The sequence below is a fragment of the Nuphar pumila genome, chromosome 3 (assembly GCF_984573655.1).
Source record: "Nuphar pumila chromosome 3, dmNupPumi1.hap1.1, whole genome shotgun sequence".
Lineage (NCBI taxonomy): Eukaryota > Viridiplantae > Streptophyta > Magnoliopsida > Nymphaeales > Nymphaeaceae > Nuphar > Nuphar pumila.
Genome location: NC_143251.1, coordinates 94,256,283 through 94,273,736, shown reverse-complemented (window position 1 = coordinate 94,273,736; position 17,454 = coordinate 94,256,283). Strand labels below are relative to the sequence as shown.

At 33.1% G+C, this 17,454-nt stretch overlaps 1 pseudogene across 1 annotated transcript; it reads right to left on the bottom strand.

Moving 5' to 3' along the window:
* Window positions 1–289: 289 nt before the first annotated feature.
* LOC149843145 (small ribosomal subunit protein uS15-like) lies at window positions 290–17,341 on the bottom strand (annotated as a pseudogene). The gene is made up of 7 exons (XR_016431117.1): window positions 17,075–17,341; window positions 5,513–5,717; window positions 5,310–5,414; window positions 5,042–5,114; window positions 4,156–4,294; window positions 3,865–4,055; window positions 290–683 (listed from the first exon to the last, which is right to left on the bottom strand). The product of XR_016431117.1 is annotated as a small ribosomal subunit protein uS15-like (transcript).
* Window positions 17,342–17,454: the final 113 nt, after the last annotated feature.

Sequence of the window (17,454 nt, the reverse complement as noted above, 5' to 3'; positions counted from 1 at the left end):
TTGGGGACAGGGCCTGTCAGTTGTGGGGGCCAAGGCCTGATGGAGGGCGCCCAGGTGCCTAATGCACAAATATTTGTGCAATCATATTGCCCCCAATCCAGACTCACATTATGAAGGCAGCATATCATGGACAAAAACAGCGGGACGGATAATCAAATGAAAAACAAAAGCATAGCATATTAGGCTGCCACTGGTACTGAATTTACAAGCATGGTGGTACTCATAATCTGGACAAACTCATTATTTAGGACCATCAGAGTGAAGGTTTCGTTTAATAGATGAAACAAGGTGATAAAAAAAATCAATTGCATTTAATTTTCAAAAGCCAGGCGGCCCAACAGCAGTAATTTTAGGTTATCTACATGTATGAGATTTCAAACAGTTACATATCCAGATGCTGATCAAGATAGATATTTCTACCCAGAAATTCCCATTTCATTGTAAAAACCAAACAAGACTCGGGTGCACCTAAACTCTTCACTGTTCAAGTAAAAATCTAGCAAGTTGGATAATGGTGGATAAAACTGAACAAAAATTGATGGCACAAATCCGCCACAATATAATATCCATCCGGAAAAAAAATCATTGCAAGTCTAATTAATTCTCAACCTAATAAATTGAATCCTTAAACTCTGAAAGTAGACCATTTCTATGCGACAAGAGCATTCACATTAGCAGCCTCACTGCAAGAAAAGAATAGAAGCATGAAACATCAGTTGTACTGAAGATCTTGTTCAATTAGGAGATAAACAGAAATAGAAAGCCTAAACTATAGCAAGTAAACATAATAAATCGCAGTGAAAGAAATCCCGATTAAGAGATAACTAGAAGCATAGAGTCGCAGTCAAAGAAATCTCGATTAAGAGATAACTAGAAGCATAGAGTCTATAATGGCAACCAAAGATGAGTGCACAAAGAAAACAGCAAAATCTCCAACCATAACCAAGCAAAAGGTTAAACGATATCATAGCCTTCTATGATCCATTACCAGTAAGATCTGGCACTTCTGCAAATTTCAGGTGGACAAGACTTGGTGAGGTTTCTATTTCCATTTATCATTATCAAGTACTGTAACTCGGTAAAATGGAGCTAGGGGCTGGATACTAGTGAACACCCTAAAGTTAGGCTCCTTTCAGTCTTTGTTTCATATAGAATTTCTTTTGAATTATCGAAACACTAAAATCGCTACCAGAATTGATATTGGCAGCTTTCCAGGTGTTGACACATCAAGTTCAGAAAATAATCCTAAGAATATGGTGCATAAATATTCGCCAGCTTTAACACATGTAATTTGTGACAAAGTATGTTGACCAACTGAACTGCAACTTTTCCTGTTAGAGAAATGCTGCACCATAGTAGCAGGGAAGGACCTCTTAGAGTGAGGCCCATGATGCCCTTGCATTTTAGAATGTACAGAAAAGAAAGGAAATGGTGATGAACGACAATGAGCTACAAATGGTACCCATCACTGTAGAAATGTTTGTGTTGTTTACACACTCATACCCTTGTTAAACCTATGATGATGAAGTTGGGCTATAAATGGACAAGCAATACTGATAGCAATATCGCACATAAGGACACTCTTGGTCAAGGACCCCACACCTGACCAAGTGCGAAATTTGAGATACATCCAGTGGCACCCTCAGCAAAATAAAAAGAGAACAAAGAAGTCGATGGAAAATTATAAGCAGCATACTAGAAGCATGGCAAGAATTGAGACTCAAGAAACAGCAGTTGAGTGGTAGACCACATATATTTATATGTTGATGAAGCTTGTGCAAGGAGCAACTATTCTCAAGTAGGGATGTCAGGTCCAACACAACATCAAACTACAGTAACTTAGTTTTACATTCATGAAGGACACCATCACACCAGCCTATACTTCGTCATAATATGGGAACATTCAGCAGCATGGTAGACAAAATGAACCAACAGTGCTTTATCACTCTGTAAGACAAGACAGAAGCAGAACAGAAAGGGATAAAATCGCAAACAACAAAGATACCCTAAAAAGTAAAAACTATTATATTACAAAAAAAAAAGAAAAATAAAACAAACAATGAACATGCATAAGGACAATGATGTACAACAGAAAATGCATAAGGGTACCTTCGCACTAGAACAATGACATAGCATCCATAGTTTCCTTGTGGAAGTGCCTAGGCGGGCTGGGCGCAAGGCTACCACCTAGGCTTATGGACCTAGGTGGTAAGGCCCTGTTTTCCCGCCTAGGCTGACTCCGCTTAGGCCATGGGGACATGGTTGTCATTATCTTTTTGTTCTTTTTTTCTTCTTCCTCCTCCTGCCCCAAACCCTTTCTTTTTTCTTTTCTCCTTTTCTTCTTGTTCTTTCTTTATTTTTTCCTTTTAACTTCTCCTTTTCTTCTTCCTCCTTTTGCCCCTCCACCTTCTTCTCTTTTTCCTCATCTTCCTCTTATTCTTTGCCTTTTCTTCTATTTTCCCCTTGTCTTTTTTCTCTTTTGAAATTTCTTTTTTTTTCTTCTTCTTCCTCCTCTCGCCCCTCCACTCTCTTTCTTTTTTTGTTTTTCTTCCTTTTTTCTTTTTTCCTTCTTTTCTTCCTTTTTCCTTCTGTTTTATTTTTGCTCTTTACATGTATGTCCATGTTTTTCACACACACACACACATATATATATGTGTGTGTGTGTGTGTGTGTGTGTGTGTGTGTGTGTAGATACATTATACAATATAGATATGCTTTATGTTCAATGCTATGCAATTTTACAATATTTTACACTGAATTACACATGTATGTTTAATTCATAATTACAATCATATCTTTGTTACTAAAATTAACTATTTATTGTAATGCTTATGCTTTTCATGATATTTTGTTTTTTTGGTCCCGCTTAGGCCCCAATAGTCCTTCTTTGGAGTCGTCCGCATAGGCACCGACTAGAGTTTTGACAACTAAGGGATAGACATGTACAACTACAATGTCCTCTATAGAGAGGATAGATATTACAATAGTAACTGATGGTCTTACCACCAGAGGAAGCTATAAATTTTGAAATAATCTTGAACTATCAAGAAACACTGAAATTTTTAGAGTTTTACCAGTTTCATCCAAATCTTCTTCAGCATCAATGATATAAGAAAGTTTATACATCACTTTTGTTCATTCATTCATCTTCAACATATACACTTGTTCACACCGTCTATTTTATTGCACTACTTTTGTACATTTACTTCTCAATGCCTAGACTTATCTTGTATTTTTTTCCTACCAGATCCATTATGTCCACTTATTTGTTTTGCCTTCCTTCAGATTCACCTCTAGATCAAGCAGAAGCTTCCCAAACACTAGCTTCTTATAAGAAATGTATTCAATCAGATACCAACTTCAGTTCCTCATATTCAATGAGTTTATCTCATAGATCAGTTTGTAAGGTCAATCCTGAACATCAGAAATCAGGTTGGACTAGAAGTATAGGTTGAAAAAGCCAAGTTGGTGTCCTAATTTGCACACAAGCTTATGAAGCCAGGACCCAATTGGAGAAATGTGTTTATATTGCAATGGCGGATGTGTATGTCATGCTATGTTAAGCAGAATTCTAGATGGAAGTAGATAATTTGCTAGGCATACGAAACAGCAAATGAAAGAGTTTCACAAGGGAAAAAAAGGACAAGAGAAGGTTATATGCTTCAGTTAGGTGTTATCATACAACTTAAGCATAGGAAAAGAGGTTCGAGAAAATTGATAAAACAAATAGAGAGTGTACGAGTTATTTTAGACTTGTATCAAAAAAGTAATTATCAATATAAGCACATTAGATAGTCTAACATTGAAAATATATCAAAGATATCAATATGATACCAACTACTAGGCAGATGAAACATCAATTACTCGCTATTTCCAAACTGGTGCAAGTTTCTTTGTCAGCTTGTAGTAGCGAACCAAACGATGAATCCTACTCTCGACCAAAATCAACCTGAACTTGGAGTCCTTATCTTTCTGGCTTCTCTCGAGGTGCTTTCTAATTGCCACTGCCTTCTTAATTAAACTGTACAAATCCTCAGGGATTTCAGGTGCAAACCCTGCATTACAGTATGCATCCAACATGAATCAGAAACTGCAAAACCTAAGCAAAAATGCCCAGAAGAGAAAAGAAAACGAATGTGGATATAGAAAACAGACCATGAGCTTTCAGAATCCTTAGAATCTTGCTGCCAGTAACACTCTTGACCTGTGAGATACCATGGGAGTCACGGAGAATCACGTCAATCTGTGAGGGGGTCAACCCTTTATTTGTAAATTTGCAGATGGTCTCTTCAATCTGCACAGCAGATAGAATAACAAATTTCACATGTGAAGTGAGAAAAACAATGTATGCTCCATCAAAAAGCATGAATAGACAAAAATATTGCAAATATAATTAGCCTTGGCTCAAGGTAGCAACAGAGGTGTTACACCAACCAAGACAGAATCAAATAACAGAACCAACAAATGTAACTGTTCAGAACCAATGAGACCAAACTTGCGGGAAGTGAACAATAAAACCCTTTCCAGACATAGAAAGAGGTAACATCCATAAAAGAGCTACAACCTGTAGCCGGAGTCTGGGCATGTTTGGCACTAATGACTCCAACTCCAGAAACACCAAAAAAAAAAAACTATTAATCAAATGCACCATATAAAAATCATATCAAATAAACCAGCAAATAAAGGTTTGAAGTAGTACAGAAGTCTTAATAGCTCGTATACCTAATCAAAGAAACAAAGGAAGAATAAGATTTCGAAAAAATACTGAAACAAAATCCATCTTCCCATTAACAAATATCTCGAAACTCAATCGAGTTAAACACTATGACAAAACACACGTTCTCACTTGCATCACACTCGAGCTTTCATAAAAAAACAGACGCTAAAATAAACACCCATCTTCCCATTCGTATTGAACTCCAACTTCTATCAATTTTTGGTACTAAAGCAAACATCCATCTTGTCTTCACGTTCAAAAAGAACAAAAAAACAAAAAAATCTGAATGGGTGCCATAGAAACACGAGAAGGAAGCTATATTACGTCCTGAGCCTAGATTTTGAGCCAATTTGGGGGCGTCCTCTTGTACGGCAAAGCCGAAGAGGAGATACCCTTTCTGCATGGAAGGAAAAAAAAAAGCAAAACATAGAGAGTCGTTAATCATTGAACAAGTTATAGATTGAATTGAAGATGAAAGGAAACAGGTGATGCATGAAAAAACAATAACAAAGATCTCTCTCTCTCTCTCTCTCTCTCTCTCTCTCTCTCTCTCTCTCTCTCTCTCTCTCTCTCTCTCTCTATGAGGGATTACCCACGACTGTGCATGCGACCCATCTTGGCAAAGAGCAGAATCAGAGCCCTCTCTCTCGCGCACGCGCGCCTTCTCTAGTCCTCTCCTCTTCCCTGTAAATTAAACCTACCAAGAATAGCGAAACCCTATTAGAGATTAGGGGTTTTGATGTGGGAGAGAGAGAGAAAGAGAGAATTAGGATTTTGAGAATCGAGGGTTCGTACTTCCTTGGTTTCCCTCATGCTTTTGGGATCTGGAAAAAGGTCCAACCGGACCTTGTAGATGTGTTTAGCATAGCAGTTGATTTTTACCAATGGGGCTCCGCTTGTCTGGCGGGAGTCACGTCACCATGTGTTGGGACATTGCAAGTTCGAACCCCAAATGGTATGATTGTATAACTGGTAGGGGTCTGCCTAACCCAAGATTGCTCTGTCAAACAAAAAAAACAGTTAATTGTTTAAGCTTTATAAAAATATGCCTACATGTCGTAATCGATCAATTCAAAAGCAGATTTTCACTAAGCAAAACTCATAGATCACTCTGGAAGGTTAGTTTCATTAAAACAATTAAAAAATGTTTATACTTCATATCGTTATTACCAAATGTTATCCTTGTATAAAAATAATTAGGAGCGTGAAAAAGTATAAAACTAAAATAATAGTAATGTTTCATAAGTCATGATATTTTAAAAATGAAAAATAATTATACAAAAATGATACATTTCTAAAAATACCCTATAATTTTTAAAATCCACTTGATGTTCAAAACAGCAAATGTTTGGCATTAAAATCATCATTTTAACCTTTGCATGAGTCGATTTCTTCCAGACATGTGAATTTTCTCTCAAATATGTGCCTAAGTATTGCATCCAAGATCTATGATAGACTTTGTCACTAATTTTTTAGCCTAAAAATGAAAGATTTCAGAAAAATACAAAAAAGAACAAAAAAAACTAAATAGAAATACCTTTCCAATCTGATTTGCTAAAAAACGATGAACGGGTGCTGAGATACAACCCCGACAACATTCCTAAAACAGGAGATGAACATGCGTAGTTAAGCCTATCACGATTATTCTATACTATTTTTTAGGCACCTGTGTCAAAACTTTGAAAAAAATAATAAAAACAACAAAAATAGATCTAGGTGTTAGCTTTTCAATGCCACCAAGATCACCTTGATCAGATGAGCAGTTGAAAATAAACTCCATCTGCAAGATAAACTGTTTGGTTGTTTCAGCTTGCAGAGCATGTTTTTTATTTTGATCTTGAAACTCAGAAATGGGAACCCTAGAGGAGTTTTTCGTTCTAACTTAAAACAATAAAGTTATAGGCATGTGTCTCAGTTTTTAAAGGTCTATAAAAATGCAAGTTTTTGATGCCGGATTGGAGAGATACTGGTCTAAGAACCGAGACTATTCAGTAGAAAATATATGAATATGTGAATTTCCTTATATATATGTAGATTTTCTTATATATATATATATGAAAAGTTCTTATATATGTGGATTTCCTCCTAAATATGTGAATTTTTCATATATATGTAGATTTTCTTCTAAATATATGTGAAGTTCCTCTTATATATGCAAATTTTCTCCTATATATAGATTTCCTCCTAAACATAATTTTTTTCTCAAAATATGTGAATACGCATATTTCCTCATATATATGTAGATTTCTTCTTAAACATATGAATTTTCTCATATATATGTGAACTTTCTCCTAAATATATATATGTTCTTCCTATATAAGTGGATTTATTCCTAAGCATGTGAATTTTCTTATATATATATATATATATATATATATATGTGTGTGTGTGTGTGTGTGTGTGTGTGTGAATTTTCTCCAAATATATGTGAAGTTTCTCCTATATATACATATTAAATCCAAACTATATGAATTTTCTCTTAAAATATGCAAATATATGAATTTTCTTCTAAAATATGTAAACATGTGAATTTTCTCTTAAATATATGTGAAGTTCCCCCTATATATGCATATTTCTTCATAAACATATGAGGAAATCCACATATATATGAGGATGTTTGCATGTTTATGCAGAAAACCGCATATATATGAGAAAATTCACATATTTTCTATTAAACAGTCTCTATTCTTAGATCTATAAACCTGCATTTTTATAGTCACTGAAAAACTAAGACACAAACCTGTAACTTTACTATTTTGAGTTAGAACCGAAAACTTCTCTAGGGTTTTTCTTTTTTAGTTCTAAGACCAGAACAAAAATATGCTCTACAAATTGAAACAACTGAATAGACTATCTTACAACGGATATTTCTTCTCAACCGTTCATCAGATCAAGGTGATCTTGATAGCATTGGAAATCTAATGCCCTAATTTGTCTTTATTTTTTTTATTCTTTTTTTGAATTTTTAGCGCAGGTAGCTAGAAAATAGCATAGAATAATCAGGATACACGCAACCGTGAATACTCATCTCCTATTTTAGGAATCCTATCAGGGTTATATCACTATGCTCATTCATCATTTTTTAATGAATCAGGTGCCATTGAAAAGGTAATTTCGTCTAGTTTTTTTGTTCTTTTCTGTATTTTTCTAAAATTATTCATTTTTTGGGTAAAAAATTAATGACAAAGTCTATCATAGATCTTGGATGCAATACTTGGGTATATATTTGAAAGAAAACTCACTCAATGCAAAAGTTAAAATGGTCACTTTATTGGCAGACATTTGTGGTTTTAGACATCGGGCAAATTTTTGAAAATTATAGGGTTTTTCGAAGAAACACATCATTTACCATTAACAACATTAGATTTTTTGAGGTTGTATTGGATCTTGAAAATATTGTGACAAAAGTTATGATATTTTCTAAAGGGATAATACAGGTTGCAGTTGTGGGTAAGGAACTTCTGATTGGAACTCATAGTAGGAAATTGTTTTAACTAAAACTAACCCTATGGATGTGGTCAACATGGTCAAAATTGTAGGAATCAACTCTTAGATCATATTTTTTTGACATAAAAATACAATTTTATGAGGGTTGAAAATTTTGTATATTATATGTTGATTTTTCAACCCATGCAAAATTTTAAATACCCAATAAAATAACATGATCCAAACACTGATTTCTGCTAACCTAATCATGTAGACCATATATAGAGGGTGAGATCATATTAAAAAATAAAAATTGTTAAAGTTTTTTACTAGGGGTTCCTTACACAAAAAATAATATTTTTACTGGCGCTAAAATAGTGCCAATAAAAGCCTGTTGTGCACCAGTAAAGATTTTTACTGAAAAGTGCCAGTAGTTTCATCAGTATAGATTATGCTAATAAAACTTTTACTGGTGCTAACTCATAACGCCAGTAAATGTTATTTTTACTGGCACTATTTTAGTACTAGTAAAAACATTCTTTTACTAGCACACTTTTAGTGCCAGTAAAAATTGTTTATTGGCATGCTTTTAGCCTCAGTATAAACTATTTACTAGTGCTAATTTAACACCAGTAAAGACTTTTAATATATTTTTAAAAATTATTATATTTATTAAAATAATTTTTTTTGTATACGCATACATTAATCCATATGTAAACATACATTCATCCATATATAAGCACAACATTTATCTTTGTATATGCATACATGCATCCCTGTATAAACATATATTCATATACATTATTCACATACATTCTTGTACACTAATTGTTGCCTATATTCAACGATGCATAAACACAAAATTCAACGATGCATAGACACAACATTCACATACATACAACCCTTCATCATTCACATATTTAACCTTGAAAAAAACACAACATTTACACATATATTTATCTTCCTTCAACCCTTTATAACTTCACAGACACATTATATATATATATAACCAAATACAAAGTCATAGACATCATTAGAATCTTCCATTATAACAATTTACCTAAAGAGCATGTGAAGAACTTGATTGATTGTTGTCCGACATCCCCAACAATAACTCCACCATGCTTACCTCAATTTTCAAACCAGAGACTCGCGCTTGTAATGCATCTATATTTTTGCGATACACATTATTTTGATACAAGAGTTCCACTCTACTTGGACCTAAACCGAATACTTCTTTTATGGATACCCCCATGCCAAACATTCATACACGCCCATATTTGTCTGTTCTCATAACCTAAGAGAGGACATTCTTGCGTGATGGGTCATCCACAGATCCATCCAACATTTGAGACAGTTGAGCTAGCTTGTCTCTTGATCGATGTCTGTAAGATAATGTATTAATTCATTAATCAACGTATTTTATTTTCATATATCATTCTTTTATGAATAATAATGAATCTTAATAAAGTAAATAGGTCAGGGTAGGCCTAGGAAGACATGGATGGAGATGATAGGAAAGGATATGTATGCTTTGAACCTCACCGAGGACATGGCATTGGATAGAAATGATTGGAGGAGAAGGATTCATGTGGAATACCCAGAATGATTTTCTTTTTTGGTTCATATCGCCGACCCCAATTGTTTTGGGATGAAGGTGTAGTTGTTGTTGTTGTTGTTGTTGTTGTTAATAAAGTAAATAGGCCTTACCATCATTTGATTTGTTTTTGCATTGATAATTTCATGTTTTTTGTTGGTACGGATCATGCAAAACATATTTCCTCGAAAAGGCTTCACTCCATCATCACCAACCTATGAATAAATGAAATATGATTAAAAAGTATAAAGTCCTATACATGGATGACAATCATGTGAAATTATATCCATACATTCGCTTCTTAATATCGTACAAAACTCTTCGTGCTCGTAGTGTGCGAAAGTTTCTATATGGTGTGATTGGTTGTGTTCTTTGCACTTAGTGCCTACAAAGACATGTAAGTAAGATATATATGCATTGTTATAATTTTGTATAATGAATGCATACAATATTAACATAAAATGAAAAATGCAAACCTTCGATTGATGAAAATTAAAATAATGCATAAGGATTTTTTCACTAATGAGAAGGAACGTAAGGTGGACATGCTGCCAAGTACTCATTAAGAGTTAAGGTGTCTGGTTAGGATATCATGTGACAGTTTATATAAAGCTACTTAGGTATTGTGCCTCTTGCCCAATGGGGTGGTCATACTTATTAATAATAACCTTATGCTTTTATCTTGGGGGAAGACCTGTAATAGCTAAAGCATGAGTATGACCTCTTGCTCTCCTAGCTATTGTATTGAAATGGCATGCATTGATAATTTGTTAATTACTATTAACAATGCATAGTCAATATGACATAACAAATCTTAAAGAGTCAACAGGTATTTCAGATTTTTGCATTAATGCTTATGATGATACACGTTCATGAAACATCTGCTGAAAATTGAACAATAAGTTAACAATATTTATAACAAAATAAGCATGCATTCATTCATTAAATTATAAAACCCTAAAATCTAAAGCATACATGAGAAAAGAAATCAGATTTAACATGAATTCACTAAGAAAATTGCAAAAATATGGATTAATATGCAAACCTCTAAAAATTATAGCATACTTGAAAAAATATCAAATTTAGCATGTATTTACTAAAAAAATTATAAAAATATGGTTTATAAACTAAACCCTTAAAATTTAAAGCATACTTAAACCCAAAAAATCAGATTTAGCATGCATTCACTCAATAAATTATAAAAATATAGATTAAAATGCAAACCTCCTAAAATCTAAAATGTACATGAAAAAAGAAATCATATTTAGCATGAATTCACTAAGAAAATTGTAAAAATATAAATTATAATCCAAACCCCAAAAATCTAAAGTATACATGAGAAAAAAATCATATTTAGCATGCTTTCACTAAATATATTAAAAAAATATGGATTAAAATGCAAAACTTCTAAAATCTAAAACATACATGAGACAAAATCAGATTTAGCATGACTTCACTAAGAAAATTGCAAAAATATGAATTATGAACTAAACCCCTAAAATTTAAAGCATACTTGAAAAAAATATGAGATTTAGCATGCATTCACTCAATAAATTATAAAAATATGAATTAAAATGCAAAACTCCCTAAAATTTAAAGCATACTTGAAACAAAAAATCAGATTTAGCATACATTCACTCAATGGATTACAAATTTATGGATTATAAACCAAATCTCCTAAAATCTAAATCATGCATAAAAAAAAATGGATTTAGCATAATGATTAAAATGCAAAACCTCTAAAATCTAAATTAAACATGAGAAAAAAATTTGAATTTAGCATGCATTGACTAAGAAAATTGCAAAAATATGGATTATAGTCTAAACCCCCAAAATCTAAAGCATACATAAGAAAAAAAATTAGATTTATCATGCTTTCACTCAATATATTACAAAAATATGAATTAAAATGCAAAACCCTTGGAATCTAAATAATACTTGGCATAAAAAATCTGATTTAACCTAATTTCACTTGATAAATTATAAAATTATGGATTATAATCCAAAACTCCTAAAATCCAAAGCATACTAAAAAAATCAAATTTGGCCTGCATTCACTCAATAAATTATAAAAATAGTAATTAAAATACAAAACCCCTAAAATCTAAATCATACACGAGAAAAAAATTAGATTTAGCATGCATTCACTTAATAAATTATAAAATTATGGATTATAATCCAAAACCCCTAAAATCTAAAGCATATATAAAAAAATAGATTTAGCATGCATTCACTCAATAAATTACAAAAATAGCAATTATAATGTAAAACCCTTAAAATCTAAAGCATACATGAGAAAAAATTAAATTTAGCATGCATTCACTTAATAAATTACAAAATTAGGAATTATAATTTAAAGCCTCTAAAATTTAAAACATACATAAAAAATTGGATTTAGCATTCATTCACTCAATAAATTACAAAAATAGCATTTATAATGCAAAACCCCTAAAATCTAAAGCATATTAAAAATAATGTTACATAGTATTCAATGTTACATAGTATTCAATGTAACGTAGAGAGAAAAGCATACTGCATACATACAACATGTTACCTTTGTTCTTATTTATGGTATTTTCAAAAAAAGCAAAACTTCCCTTTGATGCACTTCAAGTAATTAAGGCCTTACAAAATTTTATACTAATTTCTCTTGGCTTCCTTTGTTTTTAGTGCTACTCTGTTATTCAGGTTTTATCATTTAAAAAAGTCTATGTGATGGCATCTCCTAAAATGAAACCTGTTTAAGGCAATTAGTAGAATCATTTGAACTTCAAGGGGTCAACATTGCACTCTTCGTCAACTAAACCAAATCAAGTTCAAGCTTGGATGGACAAAAGAAAGCACTTGTTTTGGATTCCTTGTGCTGCACACTGTGTGGATTTGATGTTGATCATTTGACAATCTTCAAATTTTTTGGTTAATTTCTCCTTAGGTACAATGTTTTGGAAATCAGTTGATGCATCCGATGAAGTTAAAGATGCAAATTTGCTTTTTGAAATGTTTTAGTGAGATTGTTGAAGTTGGTGAAGAAAATATTGTTCAAGTTGCTACTGATAATGCATCCAATTACCTCAAAGCGGATATAATGTTGATGGACAAAAGAAAACACTTGTTTTGGATTCCTTGTGCTGCACACTGCGTGGATTTGATGTTGGAAGATATAAGAGAGTTACAATATTTGAAGAATGTCATTGAAAAAGTGAAGCAATTGGTGTTATTTATATAATACCATACCCAAGTGTTGAGTATAGAGAACCTACATAAGCCAGCAGTAACAAGGTTTGCTACTAGGTTTTTGACCCTTGAAAGCATATACAAGTACAAAAAAAGATTGAGGTCTATGTTTGTTGGAGATGATTGGTCCAAAAGCAATTCCCCAAAAACATCAGCTGGCAAAATATGTGAAAGTATAGTTTTGAGCACAAAATTTTGGAAGGGGGTGAGTCATGTTCTTAAAGCAATGTCTCTTTTAATTGATGTGCTTCGAATGGTTGGCAGTAATGAAAAGCCTGATATGAGTGACATATACGAAAAAATAGACTGTGCAAAGAAACAAATGAAGGTATAATTTAAGTTTTTTGTATTCTACCAAGTGTAAATTTCGTTTTTAAGTTATAATTTAGCTTCTATAATAGTTAATTTCAATTTTGTAATTTAATAGGTAAATTTGCAGAATGATGAGGGAAGATATTGCCCAATTTGAGACATAATCGATAGAAGATGGTGTCATCAATTGCATAAACCTTTGCATGCAACAGGCTTATATTTGAATCCAGCTATATATTATAAGTATGCAAATATCGAGTCAAATGAGGAGATAAAAAATGGTTTCTATGATTGCATTAACCGTCTTGTTTGAAGTGAAGATGATCAAAGTGAACTAGTAGGCCACCTGATAAAATATAGAATTATTAGTGGGCCTTTTGGCATGAAGTTAGCAAAGAAGAAGAAAAAAGTGTATTTCCCAGGTAAGTTGATTAAATTTCATATAATTTTAGCTTTGCATTATTTTTATAACTTATATACTTTAATTACATTTAATTTGATATTTTTTTCTTTATAATGGATTGGTGGATTTCCTTTAACATGGGTTGTCCCCAGCTCTAAACCTTTGTTGTTCGGATCTTAGGCCTCACATGTAATGTTATCAGTTGCGAACGTCCTAGTTGGCAAACTCATGACTCAGAACTGGATCACTTGACGCTTGACTTGCACGTTAGCAGGTTGACTTGGTAACTCGAACGAGTTAGGACATGAATTTTTTAGTGTTAAGACATGGAAAAATCAAATTCCAAATTATATAATCACTAAATTTAGCACATGAAGTATTCAACTATACATAATTGTTGATATTTATGATTTAAAAATATATGATTCTTTATAAAAATTATCCTTTTATATGCATTATGTATTAAAACCACAAAAATACATGACAAGAGACACATAAATGGCATGCGGATCGGTAGTCCTGAATCAGGCAATTCCCGAGTGAACTTATCGGGTTTGCCAACTATGGCGAATGTAACTGGAGTACTTTTGAAGCGGTAAACTATTATTTACTACTAAACAATATTTGCTAATTTGTATATATTTTAACTTTATATTATTTTGTAGATTTATACAAAGAAAAAAAACTGAATTTTACACAAATGAATGATTTGGTTTTTGTGCAATATAATCAGAGATTGAAGTAAAGATACGAGGAGCGAACGAGCAAAGGAGATCTCATTGACCCCATCATCTTAAGAGAAGATGAAAAAGATGAGGCAGTCTTTGAAGATGACACTTCACTTACATGGTCTCTTGTTGATAAGGCATCTAAAGCATCGAGGCATGGGGGCCCAAAAAACCGTGAAAAACAAGGCATAAGAAAGAAAAGATCAAAAAAAGGAAAGAAGGTGATGAGGTCGGAAGAAGAAGAGGAAGAAGCTAGTTATGCAAAAACTGAAGAAGAAGACCAATATATTGATGAAGATGATTCGGATGATGACGATGGACTTTCAAGTTCATTATCTAAGGATTAGATTCATTAGAGTAGAGAGTGAAGAGTTTTGGACTAGCTTGCTAGTTGATTCATGTCTTTTTTATATTGTAAACTTATTGGGGTTTTTTGACCCTTACCTTTTAAACTTATCATTTTGGATTTGACTATTTTAGATTTTTTTTATTGTAAACTTATTGGAGTTTTTTAACCCTTACCCTTTAGACATATATCAGTTTGGATTTGACTATTTTAGACTTCAATGCACTTATGTTGCTTTTTTAGTAATTTGAATTATGCATAGGTATTGTTGAATATTTTTATTGAATAATGCATATTTTTTGTGTTGAATGTGTTGCATATTTGACATGGTGGGCCATCATCATGTTTTGTATGTTGAATACGCAACCCCGCCGCCTTTGACAACTAAGTTGTTTGCTTATTTTTTTCCTTTTTTTATTAGTTAAGTTTATTATGTGTGTGTAGATTTGTTGTCAAATATGTGTATGTATATATTTTTATTTGGTAGTTAATTGGTTATGTTTTATTTTAGATTTTTCAATGTCGCCTCACGTTCATGTCGTAAAGATGATCCTGTATGAAAATACTACATAAGCATTGATAATGAACCAAGGTCATTGAGATGTGTGTTGTGTGGTGCTATTATTAGAGGTGAACAACATAGATTTAAGCAACATATTGCAGGTCGCCATCAATTTGTACATCGATGTCATTCTCCGTCTATTCCTGTCACTTTCCGTGTTGATGTTGTTATTGAACTAGAAAGAATTGAAAGAAGAAGAAGATTGCAACAATGCAAAGAAGAAATTTCAGTCGTTGTTCCAGATTCTGAAGATGATGATGATGATGACCCACCATGGCAAAACTCGATTAACTTCACTTGCCAAAAAAAGGTGTCAATATGAAGAGATGGTGACACAACAATTGGATGCAACAATGAGGATTTTCTGTCCAACTTGACCTATATAGTTTAGTTTTAGGATCTTTATAGTTTAGAGATGAAGATTAGCATATGAGACATTGGTTAATGTGATGTTTTTATTTATCATGAACTATTAGTAGTTCAGTTATGACTTATGACATTTTAGTATGACTTGGATGTGAATTTATTATTGTTAAGGCTTTAATTGTGTTTAAATTATTTAGTTGACTTTTATTTACATTGCCAGTTGCATGGTTTGTTTATTCAATTGTTCATTTTTTCTTCTTATTTGTCTATTACTTATTTCATGTCTATTGTTGTTATTTTTTTTTGTATACATGACTTTATTTTTTGTATATTGTTTATTCACATTGTTAATTATATGGTTTGTTTATTCAATTGTTCATTTATTCTTAATTTTTTTGAGCAGGTTATTTAATATAATTGTTTTACAGTGTTTGATGACATGTGTTTTGTCTATTTTAATTATGAAAACAGACATTCATCAAGAGTATATATACAGAATATAATGTACATTTGCACATGCATGCAGGTCGAACGAAATAAATTTGCAGAATAAAAGAAAAACGTAAGATAAAAACTTCACTAGCTTGCATCATATCATCTTCTGTGATCTCCCTTCCCATCAGTCTATCATCCATAATTGCTGAAGGTCAAGGAGATCGGGAGTTTAGAAGGAAAAAGGCCCTTTAGTCAAATATTTCCAAGGCATGCGAGGGGAGTAAATTACCTACACAAAGTGGCAGGATGCACAACGGAAATTTTGAAAAAAAGAAAGAGAAACAATATGGGAAAAACATGGCATGCCAAAGAGAAGTGATTTGTACCGGAAAGACTACTATTCTGAACTACAACCGGTAATGTAAGGAAAAGAGGGTAATAACATTTCATATTATCAATCAAGGGCCAGAATTGATAGTTAAAACCTGGAGAGGCTTCAATTCTCCTAACGAGTCATTGTCATCTGAACCATTTCATCGTTCCTCTTGTTTCAAAAAGGTTTTCTTCCAGTTTATATACTACGAAAAAAAATTTAATGCATTATATGCTTTGGAAAAAATAACGAGGCAATATATCTTACACTGGAAGGTCCTCTTTTCCCCCTCGTTCTCGCTATTATTGGTGAGATTTTCAAAAAGAAAAAATCCAGAAATATGGCAAAACATTTTTGAATACTGCAAAAATTTCCTTTGATGCTAAAGACAAGAATAGAAGCACAAAAGAAAGCAAATGAGAAATTTCGAATTTGGGTTTATTCACATTCTTTAGTTTAATGCTAGTTTTTAATCCAACCTAAAAATCAAGTAAGAACATAACGTGCCCATTTCAACTCCACCAACAAAAATTTTGCATCTAACAACTAAATAAAGAAGAGAAAAGAGAACCGACCTCGAGCTATCCTGTTAGCCTCCCTTTGGAACTCTGGCTCCACTTCCCGCTTCGTCTGAGAATATCTCATGTCCGGCCACCAACCCGGCAAACTCTCCAACTTTGGAGCACGCTTCTCCTGCTCCTCCTTCGCTAATCTGACACTCCGAACGGCCGAGAGCGGATTCCTCTCGTCGAAATCCATCTTACCCACTTTCCAATCACCACTTCTCCTCCCAACGACGACCTCCCTCCCTCCGAGACTCCTATCCCGCCTGACCAACCCTTCATAACCGAATCTACCCCGGAATTTCCCGCTCCCAAACCCCAACCCCAATCCCAATCTCACCAAGGCTCGACCAACAGCAACCAAGCAAAGCGAGCACAGCAGAACCGTTCCT